This window comes from Hordeum vulgare, chromosome 5H (assembly GCF_904849725.1).
Source record: "Hordeum vulgare subsp. vulgare chromosome 5H, MorexV3_pseudomolecules_assembly, whole genome shotgun sequence".
NCBI classification, from domain to species: domain Eukaryota; kingdom Viridiplantae; phylum Streptophyta; class Magnoliopsida; order Poales; family Poaceae; genus Hordeum; species Hordeum vulgare.
This window is the reverse complement of record NC_058522.1, coordinates 555335235-555350934: the sequence shown is the minus strand read 5'-3', so window position 1 is coordinate 555350934 and position 15700 is coordinate 555335235. Positions and strand designations below refer to the sequence as shown.

Below are 15700 nucleotides of genomic sequence, written 5' to 3'. Positions count from 1 at the left end.
TAGCAAAATAGTAAACGCATCTGCAAGCACAAACGTTAGTATAAAGACAACCCTATGGCTCCTGCCGGTTGCCGTACCATCGACGTGCAAGTCGATATTTTCTATTACAACATGATCATCTCATACATCCAATATATCACATCACATCGTTGGCCATATCACATCACAAGCATACCCTGCAAAAACAAGTTAGACGTCCTCTAATTTTGTTGTTGCATGTTTTACGTGGTGACCATGGGTATCTAGTAGGATCGCATCTTACTTACGCAAACACCACAACGGAGATATATGAGTTGCTATTTAACCTCATCCAAGGACCTCCTCGGTCAAATCCGATTCAACTAAAGTTGGAGAAACCGACACTTGCCAGTCATCTTTGAGCAACGGAGTTACTCGTAACGATGAAACCAGTCTCTCGTAAGCGTACGAGTAATGTCGGTCCAAGCCGCTTCAATCCAACAATACCGCGGAATCAAGAAAAGACTAAGGAGGGCAGCAAAACGCACATCACCGCCCACAAAAACTTTTGTGTTCTACTCGAGAAGACATCTACGCATGAACCTAGCTCATGATGCCACTGTTGGGGAACGTCGCATGGGAAACAAAATTTTTCCTACGCGCACGAAGACCTATCATGGTGATGTCCATCTACGAGAGGGGATGAGTGATCTACGTACCCTTGTAGACCGTACAGCAGAAGCGTTAGTGAACGCGGTTGATGTAGTGGAACGTCCTCACGTCCCTCGATCCGCCCCGCGAACAATCCCGCGATCAGTCCCACGATCTAGTACCGAACGGACGGCACCTCCGCGTTCAACACACGTACAGCTCGACGATGATCTCGGCCTTCTTGATCCAGCAAGAGAGACAGAGAGGTAGAAGAGTTCTCCGGCAGCGTGACGGCGCTCCGGAGGTTGGTGATGACCTTGTCTCAGCAGGGCTCCGCCCGAGCTCCGCAGAAACGCGATCTAGAGGAAAAACCGTGGAGGTATGTGGTTGGGCTGCCGTGGAAAAGTCGTCTCAAATCAGCCCTAAAACCTCCGTATATATAGGTGGGAGGGAGGGGACCTTGCCTTGGGGCTCAAGGATCCCCAAGGGGGTCGGCCGAGTCCAAGGGGGAAGGTTCCCCCCCCCCCAAACCGAGTTGGACTTGGTTTGGTGGGAGGGAGTCCTTCCTTCCCTTCCCACCTCCTCCTTTTTTTCTTTTCTCTTTGATTTTCTTCTCTAGGCACATAGGGCCCTCTTGGGCTGTCCCACCAGCCCACTAAGGGCTGGTGTGCCACCCTCAAGGCCTATGGCTTCCCCAGGGTGGGTTGCCCCCCCGGTGAACTCCCGGAACCCATGCGTCATTCCCGGTACATTCCCGACAACGCTGAAAACCTTCCGGTAATCAAATGAGGTCATCCTATATATCAATTTTCGTTTCCGGACCATTCCGGAAACCCTCGTGACGTCCGTGATCTCATCCGGGACTCCGAACAACATTCGATAACCAACCATATAACTCAAAGACGCATAAAACAACGTCGAACCTTAAGTGTGCAGACCCTGCGGGTTCGAGAACTATGTAGACATGACCCGAGAGACTCCTCGGTCAATATCCAATAGCGGGACCTGGATGCCCATATTAGATCCTACATATTCTACGAAGATCTTATCGTTTGAACCTCAGTGCCAAGGATTCATATAATCCCGTATGTCATTCCCTTTGTCCTTCGGTATGTTACTTGCCCGAGATTCGATCGTCAGTATCCGTATACCTATTTCAATCTCGTTTACCGGCAAGTCTCTTTACTCGTTCCGTAATACAAGATCCCGCAACTTACACTAAGTTACATTGCTTGCAAGGCTTGTGTGTGATGTTGTATTACCGAGTGGGCCCCGAGATACCTCTCCGTCACACGGAGTGACAAATCCCAGTCTTGATCCATACTAACTCAACTAACACCTTCGGAGATGCCTATAGAGCATCTTTATAGTCACCCAGTTACGTTGCGACGTTTGATACACACAAAGCATTCCTCCGGTGTCAGTGAGTTATATGATCTCATGGTCATAGGAATAAATACTTGACACGCAGAAAACAGTAGCAACAAAATGACACGATCAACATGCTACATCTATTAGTTTGGGTCTAGTCCATCACGTGATTCTCCTAATGACGTGATCGAGTTATCAAGCAACAACACTTTATTCATAATCAGAAGACACTGACTATCTTTGATCAACTGGCTAGCCAACTAGAGGCTTGCTAGGGACGGTGTTTTGTCTATGTATCCACACATGTAAATGAGTCTTCATTCAATACAATTATAACATGGATAATAAACGATTATCTTGATACAGGAATTATAATAATAACTATATTTATTATTGCCTCTAGGGCATAATTCCAACACATAAGGGGCATGTATCCCTCGTAAATATATGATGTTTTTTTGCAAGTGTTAGTGGCCAGGGCACCTGAGACCACCTTCCAGGATAGGATCCTCATCTTAAGGGGCAGTTTCGCACCCCAAATGCAGCGCTAGATCGGCCCGGATGGGATGTTGCTTGACGCGTCCCTACTTCAGGGACAGCACCCAAGGTAGCCAGACGATATGCACTTCGCACGGTGAACTGCCCGCCCCTCTCCGAAAACCAAGCTAGAAGTCTTGGCCATTCCTCGGTGAGGTACGGATCTTAAGAATTTGAGTAACGTCCATGTCCCAAAAGTGTTATCTCAATCTTCGCACATTCCAAGCACCATGTTCATCCAGGAAATCAGCCACCCAATTGAGTGTGGAGTTACACTTTGGTGTGACTGGCCGAAGGTTGAGACCCCCCGGAATCCAAGCATCTCTCCAAGTTTTAATTAACGTACCATCTCCCACACGCTAAATGATGCCTTTCTTCACCAATTCAAGACCATGGACAATAACTTTCCACACTACAGACGAACTAGTAGGGAACACTGGATCCAACAGATTACCATGGGGGTAATATTTGGCTCTAAGGAGTCTAGCACACAGGCTATCTGGACAGTCCAACAAACACCAAGCTTGCTTAGTGAGCAAAGCATGGTTGAAGGCTCTCATATCACGGAAACCCATGCCCCCCAAGGACTTGGGTAACACCATCTTCTCCCAACTCATCCACGCCATCTTCCTCTTACCATTCTCCACCCCCACCAATATTGCCGCATCATCCTTGTCAAATTATCACAAACAGACGCTCGCAGCATGAAGATGCTCATAACATACGCGGGGATGGCTTGCGCAATAGCTTTGATCAAGATTTCCTTGTTGCCCACAAACACATACTATTCACACCAATCTATTAATCTTTTTCTCAATCTCTCCTGAAGCGTTTCAAATTGCCCTTTATGCATTCTTCCTTCAGGTACCGGTAAGCCCAAGTATTTGGGCTCAAAAACTTGCTATGATATTTCCAATATGCCTTTCACCTCATCCGCCACCGCATTACAATTGTGAGAGAACAGGATGGAACACTTTTCTAGGTTGATAAGTTGACCCGTTGCCGAAGTGTAAGTGTTCAACAAACCTTTGAAAATGCTAGCTTCCTGGCCCAAAGCCTCAAAGAACAACATTGTATCATCCAGAAAAAGCAAGTGAGAGATAACCGGCGCACCCCGGCAGAGGCTAACTCCCCTCAGGTCAGCGTCAACGACTGATTTGGAAATAAGAGCAAACAAGGCATCAGCAAAAAATAGGAATAAAACGGTGACAATGGGTCACCTTGTCGAAGCCCCCGTGACGGGGAGAACACGTCGAGTAACTTCCCATTGAACTTCACCGAACACGTGACAGATTTCACACACGCCATAATCCACTCCGTCGAGAAACCCCACTTGACTAGGGCCTTCTCTAGAAAATCCCAATCCACACGGTTATACGTCTTTGATAACTCCAACTTGTATGCAGATGCAGCGGGCCTATTTTGCTTCAAAGATTGGATATGATGAATACACTTAAACGCAATGATGAAATTATCTGAGATGAGTCGACCAGGAATGAAGTCACTCTGGTTTTCAGAAATTAGGTCCGCCAACAAAGGACGAAGGCGGTTCACCAAACACTTTGAAACAATTTTATAGATCACATTGCACAAACTTATCGGACAAAGCTCCTTAAGATCCTTAGGTAAAGGAACTTTCGAAATCAGCACAATAGTAATATCGTTAACGTCCTCCGGCATCACACCTGTTTTTAAAAAATTCAGTACTGCTGCTGGGAACTCACCTTTCATAACAGCCCAATTGCGCTGATAAAACCTGGCTGGAAAACCATCCGTGCCTGGAGCTTTCAGCGGGCCTATTTGAAAGAGCGCATTGGACACCTCATCCTCGGAAAAAGGTGCACATAAGATTTCATTCATCTCTGGATACACTTTTGGAGTAATATTCTCCAGAACCGACTCCAGCGTAAGGGTCGGGTCCTTCGTGAAAATCTCCTTAAAGTATGAAGTGGCCATCAACTCCGTCCCTTCGCTACGTCTTAAACATTGAATATGGTTATGGTGCATGCACCACACAGCCCGACGACGTAGGTAAGAAGTGTTCCTCTCCCCCTCCTTGAGCCACGTAATGCGAGATCGCTGCAACCAAAGTATCTCTTCATGGTATATTAGCTCGTCTAGCTGATACATCTTCTGCCGTATGGTCGCCCTATCCGCATTGTGATTCTGCAGGTCCGCCAGTCCAGAATGAAGCTTTTCGACCTCAGACATGACATGGCCGAAGTTTTCCTTGCTCCAAGACCGCAACTTCTGCATCATCTCCTTGAGGGCATTCCGAATAGTGCATCATCTCCTTCTGATTTTTAGAATGTTGTGACCACGAAAAGTGTTCATGCTGCCACATTGCCTCATTAAAATCTCCACATATGAGCCACGGATCCGACGACACCGCCCGGAGACTTGACAAGGCACTCCACATGCGATGACGAAGCTCCACCCGTGGCTCTCTGTACACAAATGTAGTTCTCCAAGCTTTGTCATTAGCATCATCAACAATTTTAACATCAATATACCGTGTGCGGAAATCTAACATGGTTACTTGCCAATTTTTGGCCCAAAATAATGCTAGCCCCCCACTGAGGCCATCACGCAATACACCAGTAAAACCCTTCATTTGAAGTCTAAGCTTCTCCATCTTGCTTGAGGATTGACGAGTTTCTGACAGAAAAAAATCAGCCCCTGAGAATTGGCTTTTGAGAGGGCCAACACCTCATGAACTGTCCGGCGCCCCCCCCGGCAGTTCCACATTAAGCTACTCATTGTGCCCGGTGGTCCTCCTTGAGGGAGGCCGCCGATCTTTCTTTAGACACATCTTGGTATCCAATCCTCGCTCTCTTGCTATTTGAGTTGTTCCAAGGCGAGGTATTCTCCCCCCATCTTCGCCCAGACCTTGAGTCAGAGGAAGCGTAACTGCAGGTATGACATTCTTCTCCTTCTCTACACTCACCAATTCCATGGCCAGCCTCTTCCAGGCCGAAGGATCAACCTGCATGTCCCTGGGGCCATTCTTCGACGGGCTAGACACCGTGTCGACCAGGTCCGGGTCTGCAGCCTTCTTCAGTTCCTTCTCCTTTTGTGGGGTGCGATGTTGCTGCTTATGCTTATCATTCCCACGTCCAGACTCATCAGCTCTTGCTTTATTTGGTCCACATGCATACAACCATTGTCCAAACTTCATATCTTTGTCATCATGAACCCCGGAGCCGCACTCCTTGTAATCATGCCCGATTAAGCCACAAACGCTACAGAAGCGAGCAAGCTTCTCATATCGAACAAGGAACACCTACCTCTCCTTCCCCTTGACAATACTGACAAACTTCATGAGGGGTCGGCGGATGTCATGGTGAACCCTAACCCTCACACAATCACCCCGGATGTTCCCGTTCAACATCATCTCCAATATATCCCCGGAGTTCCTCAACAACGATTCCACTATATTCTTTTTACAAAACCCATCTTGGCAACTCGTGAATTTGAAGCCAGATTGGCATGAACAGCATGGGCACCTCCTCCGCCTTAGTGAAACCATCATATGGGCACATGAGTACTAACCAATTCCTGAAAAGCCATGACCCTTGTTCCACCATGCGCTCCCAGTCTTGAAGACAGTATGCATGCACGACGAACAAGTTTGGTGCGACGGGCCTGAACCTCACGTGCTTCGTCGGGTTCCAAGCCGCACGCATATCCTTGTAGAAAGCAGTCGTGCTGAAAGTTTTATCCGTGTGAACCCTACCTAGGGCTAACCAACGAACTCCTTCATTGATCACAGGATCATCCTCCTCGATCACCAGATCATCAAATTCTTTGTCCTCCAAGTTGAGTCGTTCCATGAAGTCACCTAGATCCGATTTCCCGGCGACGCCGCCGCCACCGTTGGTCCCGGACAGAGCATCCACCATCAGATCCATCAACGACCCTCTAGAGGAGGCGCACGGTCCACCGGCATGGGACACGCAGGCCACGAACTCGCTATCTCTAGCCGGGGAAACCTTCGATCGTAACGAGGGACTCTCTGGCGATGGAGTCGCCAGGGAGGAAAGAAACCCTAGCCTTAGCGTAGGGGAAAGTTATAAACATTTTCTCTATACAGGTTTAATTTTTTTTAATGCGCATTTAAAGTTTTTTAATTATGTTTGTAATGTGATTTTTATTATAGATATAACTAGATTGTTATGAAATATAGTAAAAAATAAACATACAAAATACGAGGCAAAAAACTGAAAATATGAGCGTTGTTTGAATGCTGAATGCCCATGGTCCTCGCTAGCCAGTCCATTATGGGCGTTGTTTGAGGTAAGCGCTCGTTTTATCTTGTGTGAAGCGAGACATACCAGCGGGAAAATCCGTCGCGGCTTCGCACAGGGCAACTCTGACTGGGCCGATCCAGTAGGTGCACAACGACTGTAGCTTCTTTTTTTCCCTTTCTGCTTATTGTTTTTCTTTTTTGGATTGTTTTTCTTTTTGTTCTCACTTTTTCTCTCAAAATGTAAAAGCTTTAAATTTATTAAATTATTTTTTGAAAACATGAACTATTCTTAAAATAGGGAACAAATTTGAAAATGCGAACAATTTTTTAAAAGACAAACTTTTTTGATTCTTGAAAACAAAATTTTAAACTTAAAACAATTTTGAAAAACCAGAACAAATTTGGGATCATGAACAAATTTTAAAGCACGGTTATTTTTTGAATTTTCAGAACAAAATTTTGAACAGGAGAACAAATTTAGAAACGTGAACAAGTTTTTAAAAGCACAATTTTTTTGAAATATTGAGATTTTTTTTGAAAATGAGAACAGTTTTGAAAAATTCTGAACAAATTCATAAACACGAACAATTTGTGAAGATCTGAACACTTTTTGTATTCTGAGAATAAATTTCGAAAAACAATAATATTTTTTGAAAATCATTTTAAAAAATCCAAAACATTTTCTGAAACTCCAGAACATTTTTAGGAAAATCTAGAACATTTTTTTAAAAACAAAAATCATTTTTCGAATTTGAATAGCAATTTTTGAAAATCTAAAACATTTATTTGAAAAACATCTGATTTTTTTTCTGATTTTAAGAACCTTTTTTGGAAACTCAGTACATTTTTTGAAAATCCAGAACATTTTTCTAAAAAAACACAAACATTTTTCGAAATTGAAGAACAATTTTTGAAAATCCCAAACATTTTTTGATAGTCCAGAACATATTTTGAAAATCCAGAACATTTTTTGGAAATACAGAACATATTTTGAAAGTCCCGAACATTTTTAGAAAATCCATAACATTTTTAAAACTTATCTCGCGCATGAAAAATCGGGAACATTTTCTTAAATTCCGGAACATTTTTTACAAGTCTGGAACATTTTTGCAAATTCTGGAATATTTTGTTTCAAATTCTGGAACAATTTTTTGATAATATGAAACATTTTTATAAAAATTCCGGAACATTGTTTTTCAAATTTCAGAACATTTTTTCAAATTCCGAAACATTTTTTCATATTCTGAGACATTTATTATAATTGCGAAATATTTATACAAATTTAGAACATTTTTAGAAAATCCAGAACTTTTTTTAAAACATATATATAGAAAAAAGAAAACATAAAATAATAAAGAAAAAAGAAAAAAAGTGGTTCAAAGAACCTTCTAGAAGGTTCCGAAAATGGGAAAAAACCGGCTGGCAAGCCGATAGTTCCCAAAACCAGGATCTGTGGAAGGGTCTAAACAGGCAGGCCCACTGCGTCCTTCGCTCACTGCATCCTGTTCAAAGCTTCGGCAATTGGACGTACTAGCAAAAGGACCCGTGCGTTGCAATAGGAGAAAAACAATTATAATCTCCAATGGTGCTGATTATATTATGTCTTCAAACTTTTAGAACATTTCTTTAAATGAATGAACATTTTTTGAATTAGAAAACATTTTTTTCAATTGCACTCAAAAAATAACACACAAACTTTTTTTCAAAAATTAGAAAACATTTTTTTCAATTTCACTCAAGAAAACATTGTTCTCAAAATTATGAACATTTTTCTGAATATGCGAATTTTTGAATTCACAAACATTATATATTTTCTTCAAACTTTTATTTCAAAATTCCCAGTTTTATAAATTGCAAAAGTTTTCCAAAGTTCTAAATTATTTAAACTAAAAAATGGAACAGAAAAATGAAAAAAAAAATGAGACTAAAAACAGAGGAACGAACTGTTTTTAAGATTTTTACACGGACTTTTGTTTAAACTCGTTGAATTCTTTATTTTATGGACATTTTCTCAACGTTTAAACATTTTTATATGCAAACAGTTTACAAAACTCCTGAGTAGTTTTTGAATTCTTAAATTGAATATTTTATTTTGAAATTCTCAGTTTCTTAAAATTGAGAAAAGTTTATTGAAGTTCTAAATTATTTAAAGTAGAAAAACAAAATGGAACTGAAAAGAAAAATATAAAAACTAAACTAAAAAAACAGGCGCCCACGCATGTGCCCGCGCAAACAGGTGTGCTGCATCTTTTTCCAACGCCGAGAGCGTAATATAGGAGGTGCCTACATGGGCTGACCCAGTCCGAAGATTTTTCTGTTTGAAACATTTTTATGACTTATAGGTGGCATTGGTGGGTAATTTTAGTCTACTTTAAGGGCAATTTGGATGACGTACGGAAGAAACACTATTTGCTTTATTAGTTGATAGGTATAAGATAAGATTGAGCGGTATATAGGATTTTCCGCCACAAGGGGAACTGGCGCGCCCCTCTTCGTGGGCCGTCCCGTAAAAAATGCGTTAGTTATTAAAAAAATACAAAACATTTAACAGAATTTTTAAAAATTTAAGAATTGCTAAAAATATTCAATGATCATAAAAAAAGTTCACCGATTTTTAAAAATGTGTTCATGGATTTTCAAAAAGGTGACAGAATTCAAAAAATATCATCGATTTTGAAAACAGTTCAGCAATTTTAAAAAATAGTTCACTAATTTTGAGAAAATTTCGTGAGTTTTAAATTCTGCCCATCAATTTTCGAAAAAGTTTACCGATTGTAAAAATAAGTTCGTCGATTTTTCAAAAAAGTTCACCGATTTGAAAAGTAGTTCACGGGCTGGAACAGTTCACAGGTTAAAAAAGTTCAGACACAATATCTACATGGGCCGGCCCATTGTAGAGCGCGTTAGGCTCCGGCTAGCAAATATTTCCTGTAACCGGGGCCTGTAGCGCTAAATAGGGTTTGCCCGCAACTTCGGACAGACGATCGAGCGCTGGGCTGGCCTATCTAAGCGTTTTCAATATTTTTGGCGTTGGGAGCCTTCTAGAGGTTTCTAGACGTTCTTTATGGTTTTGAAAACCTTCTAGAAGGTTTTTGGTCCGGTTTTGTTTTCTGTTCTGTTTCACTTTGATTTGTGTTTTTCAAATTTGTTTTTCCTTTTCTGCTTATATTCTTTTCTTTTTTCCTTTTTGGTTCTTTATTTCCTTTTTTCTTTTCTCTTCATTTTAATTTTGCTTTATCAAAATTATTTTTGATTTTTGAAAAACGTTCCTTTTCCTTTTATTTCCAACAATAGTTTATCTTTTTGAAACTAAGTAAATGTTTAAAAACTGTTCTTAAAATTCGAAAATTGTTTTTTTCTTTTTTAAAAACCTCTCAATTTCAAATAATTACCATTTGAAAAACTATTCATAACTTCCAAAAATGTTGGAAATTTCAAAAATTGTTGCGTATTTTCAAAAAAAATCCTTGTTTTGCAAAACATATCCTTCTTTTTGAAAAAATGTTACTGTTTTCGTTCTCATGTTTTTCCTTTACTTTTTTTAATATTTTTCCTTTTGTAATCCTTCTGTTTGACATTTTCAAATTTTAGTTTTCAATTGCCAAAAATGTTCTCCTGTTCAAAATTGTGTTCAGAATTTATATTTAAATGTCTATGCTTCAAAAAATAATCAGAACTTGCAAAAAAATTTATTGCTTTCAAAATGTGTTTATATTTTAAAGAATGCTTGTGTCTCATTTTTTTTTAAAAACTGCACAATTTTCCAAAATTTCTATATTTCAAAAAAATCATGGATTTAAGAAAATATTTTCATTTTCAACAAAAAGATCGTGATTTCAAACAATATTTGTTTTTGAAAATTTGTTCTTCTTTTCAAAATTTGTGCATGATTTTTATAAAATGATCGTGCTTTAAGAAGTGTCGAGGAGTTTCCAAACAAAGTATTTTAAGAAACAAAATCGAAATTTAAGTTTGTGAAAACATTTGATGAAACACCCAAACAAAGTTGAAAACATGATATTTTTTAAAATCTCAAACATTTTTAAAAGTTATTAATACATCATGAAAGGTGAAAATTTGTTTGAAACAGTTAAACACTTTTTGAATTTGTGAGTAATTGGAACACTTTTTGAGCTTCTGAACATTTTTTTAAATTAAGAAATAAAATAAAATTTTGAAGAACAAGGAAGAGAAGGAAAAGGAATTAAAGTAAATAGAAAATTGAATAAGTAACAAAAAGAAAATAAATTCAGAAAATGCTACTGTACCTTCATGCCTACTGAGCCGCTAAGATCGCTCAGTTGCCTTTGCGAAGCTGCAACAATTTGCCGCAACGCGCGCTGAATAGGAGCTCCCGTATCAGCGCCTATCTCTCCCTAATAATAAAGCACATAGTGCTTTTGGCGTCCGTCGCGCCACTTTTACATAAAAACCCTTCTGTTTTCTCGGAATCAACCCGCAGTCCTGTTTTTAGTCATCTTCCTCGTCCCGCACCTTTCCCGTCCTGCCCCAGGCGGCCGTCAGCTACCGGCACCACCCCATCGAAGCCCGCCGTACCACCGACATCGCCGCCGGATTAGAAAGATAATCCCAGCCCAAATCCAACCAGACCCGATCCCCGCGCGCATTTCCCGTCCCGGATCCGACCGTCCACCCGACCGCACCGCGCGACCGCCGGGGGAGCGAGAGCATGGCGAGCGGGGGCAGGGTGGATCTGGATGGCGGCGCCGTGGCGCCGCTCACCATCTGCATGATCGGCGCCGGCGGCTTCATCGGCTCCCATCTCTGCGAGAAGCTCATGGCCGAGACCCCGCACATCGTCCTCGCAAGACGAAGGTGCGCGCACACTGCGGTGAGCTCCCTCCTATGATTTCTCTTCCAAATAATTGTACTATGGTGTTTCTCTGATCTTCGCCGTCGGTCTGCCGGCTGCGGCCCGTCGGCAGTCACTCCCCCTACTTCCTCCCCCTTTTGGATTAGGTGTACGCACTGCTGTACAGATGAAATTAACCATAGAAGTTCTGTTTAAGTTTAGATTTTAGGCATTCGGTTGTTCGTTGAACTGTAAGACGGTTTAGGATAGAAGGAAGAAGAAAATCAATTTGGAGGAAATCCCTCCTTCTCATGATATAAGATTGGGGGGCCTAGGTTTTTGCGTGTTACTATTTGATGGATAGAGCAACCAGATTTTGATTATGGGCATCCCCTCTTTTGTCAAACACATGATTATATGACTGACTGACTGTGACTCTGAGATAGGAATGTTGCGTCCTGATAATCACGATGCTGATAAAATAGTAACTTGTAGACAACATATTTTGTTTTGGGGCCATATAAATTTACCTTTTATCTAACAGGAGGGATCTCTGATAAACGAGGTATGATATGGAGTGGCTGTAGAATGTAGCCCTTGCTGTTTTTATTTGTGGCCCGTAGTCATTAGTACCATATAACCTGCAGAATATAGAGTCTTACTTATTAGAACAAAATAAAACGTACGTATCTATTAGACAGTGGGAGGATAAATTCCCTACTTATCCCTGTAGGAGCAAAGGAAGAATGGGGATTGAAGTTAGGACTACTTTCACTTTTTCGTGTGTAATGTTTCGAAGTTATTTTATTGTTGAGTTTTAATCAATCATTTGTATTGTCTTCATTCAATCTGCAGCAACATTTAGTTTATATTTTAGCAAGAGTATAATTTCCCTTGATCTATAACGTTACTTTCAATCATGAGTTTTTTCTCTTTACCTATAACATGTACTTATATAGTTACTGACTGCTGCAACCTTTATTTTGTTGATGGAGCAGATTTCTTGGAATTACATCTTTGCAAACTGAATATTGTTGGAAGATATTAGACTTTGTTTCATACCATGGATTTTCTTGAACCAGCATTAGCCTTAGATGAGACACATTATCAAGAGGGTTATAGAAATGGGTAGGGCTGCTTGGATGTGTGGATGTCAGTAATTCGCCTCGATCAAGATGCATTCTCAGCTAGGGTGAGGAAATACATGGAGCAACTAGCAGCACTTGTGAGCAACTATCCTTTGTCTGATCCAGAGGATGAGCAGCTTCAAGGCATGATGAGGGAGATACGGCTGAAATTCAGCGTTATCACAGGAAGCTTAGGAGCAAAACTGGGGTATGAAGGTCGCCCCACATCATCTGAGCAAGACATTGAGGATATGTAGCTTGTTTAGAATTATCGAAAGGTCCCTTGTGGTATCAAATATCAGTCGCCACTTTGAAACTGATATTTGCTGCCAATATTGTTTTCTTTTGATTTTGTAATGATGATTAGTTTCACATATTGTGCTGCCACTGGGATATCTTCAAACTTGAGAGGATTTTTGGGGTCACGTTGTTCATTATATATGTGGTCTTCTCCTTTCAAGATGAGATGATTTTCTTCACTGTATCTAGATGATTTTGGGAATACATGTTTTATACATTTTTTATGATAGTGCATAATTGTTGAATTGAGATCAAATTCAGCACATGATGTTGCCAATAACAGTGCCAAGGATGTTACAACAGAGAATCTCAACCCGTACACCATTAGGGGCAAACGGTATTCACTAAATTACCATGTTACGGTAGAGAAAGTGCATTACAGAAGGTAGAATACATGTCGTACTAGAGTAGGGATATATGCTCGGTTATTGGTACAGGCTATTTGCACATGGTGTAGGAGTAGCCCTGATACTGGCCTTATTTATATAGAGAGATTTATATCTATTGGTGTTGTGGCGGCGGCGTCAGCGGCAGCCCGAAGCGAGCTCGCCTCATCAGGTTGTACTCCAGCAGCCTCTGCGGATCCGGCATCACCTCGTTGACGCCGTCGAGTGCGCGAAACCGCTCCGCCCAGGCCGCCAACATGCTTAATTTATGCTTCCAAATAGTGTAGAACACCTTTTATTTCGCAAATGCCATGGTGTAACATGCTAGCAAATAATAATTGTCTGATGGCATGCCATATTTAAAGTGTTTTCAGTTTCAGACACACTCCCAGCAGGCCTTCCCTCTCAAAATAGATCTCTGAACTTGCTATTGATAGGTAGTATGATGATCTGAGATGCACCTCTGTTTGGTAGATGCACCACATGAACAGATGGACAAAGAGGAGGAAAAAAGAACTAGCTAATGAAATCACGATGCAACTGCGAGCACCCATGTAAGGAATAATGCGGAAAAAATATCACAAGCAGCCCTGTGACAAATATGTTTGATATAACCACAATTATAAGAAGTTTCAAATTGTATGAAAGGTTGTTTTAACTGCTCTAAATGTATTTACTGAGAAATTTTAAACTTACCGTCAGCTTGATCAAGTAGCGTGAATTTGAGGGCTCATCTATTAGATCTGCAGAATCAGCTGGCATTTGGCTGCAACCTTCATCTGAAAAATTAAATAATAATAACACTTTGGTTATTCAGACCCATTAAGACACAATTACTTTCAAATCGTTCATCTCCAACTGCACTTGTCAAAACTTTAGAACAGTACCATGCTACTAAGTTGGAACTTACGATATGCCACTCTCACCAACTTCACAACCAAGACAAGATGAGAATGGTGGTGCCTATTTGATTAATTCTGCTACCACTACATTATCAATTATCTTTAATCGTCTCCATGCTGGTTCATTTAGCAAAATATTGATTTGTATGGTTTTGAAAATTGATGAGATATTGGATTTATTGATGGAGGAATTGTCTATTTGAATTTTCTATGTTTGTAGATTACCAGCAACAACAAGGCACGATGATGGCAAGTCGTGGAGGAGAGATTCAGCCATTTTAGCTATGCAATCGACCACCGAGTATTAGAAAATGTTCATGAATTCATAAGTATTCACAAATTTGAAAATGTTCACGATTTCAAACATGTGCATGAGTTTTAAAAATGTCTGTGATTTCATGAAATTGAATGTGATAGTGTATCTCGGTGATGTAGCAAAATGAGTTCTGTCGTCCGTCGCTGGCGTTTTTGCAAAAAAAACCTTTGTTTCTTCGAAATCAACCCGCACTCCTATAATAAGTGGAAAAAAACGTTTCATCATCTGGGTCGTGGCGTCCTTCCTCGCTCCTCCACCTCCGCCGCCAGCCGGAGCCCCGCCACCGGGAGTCACCGGATCCCGCGCCTCTCGCGCCCAGCCGAGCTTCCGAGCTCGCCGTCCTGCCGCGCCGTCATCGGCCGGATTCCGTCGGCAGATCGACCGCCCCGAGCTGCCCCGAGCTCGCCTCCCGTAGAGCCCCGTCGGCCCCATCGCGAGCTGGATCTCGTCGGGTCCGGGTCGGAGGACCCCATCCGCGCCTCCTCAGCAGGTCCTGCCCGCCTCATTGTCGGCCACCGAAGCCTCGCCGGGCGCCGACGCTTCCCCGCTCGCCGTGCATCGCCCTGGCTCCCGTCGTCCCGAGTGCGACCGCTTCAGATCAGGATCCTACCGCATTGACCGCAAGGTGGGCCGGCCCAGTGGAGCTCCTCCCTTCGCCAGCCCAGCTCGCAGCCCCGGCCTGCCAGGCCGCCCCACCGGCCCGTGAGTAGGTTGAGAGGGAAAGTAGGATTAGATTGCGGTACTGTGTACTCTAGAAAGGAAAAGATTGGCCAGTGGTCTTTTTTCAAAAAACAAAACATTATTACCACTCAATAAAATTGATAATTATTATTAAAAAAGTAATCCAATTTTTATGTAAGCATTACATTATATTTTAAAACTTTAAAAGAAATTCCTTCCGTCCAAAAATAGAAGTCTTACATTTAACATTATAATTGACATTTATTAAAATTAATGCCGCATAATGGTAAAATAAGTAGGTTTTAAAAAAAATTCTAACCCGATGCAACGCACGGGCATTTGTACGGCTAATAAAAACAAATTCCAATCGATTTGTATACAGGGGTACGGTCGTCACTTTGGATCAGCA

General features: G+C 41.5%; 1 pseudogene; it reads left to right on the top strand.

The window, feature by feature from the left end:
- Positions 1-12532: 12532 nt before the first annotated feature.
- On the top strand, positions 12533-13061 carry LOC123399070 (annotated as a pseudogene).
- Positions 13062-15700: the final 2639 nt, after the last annotated feature.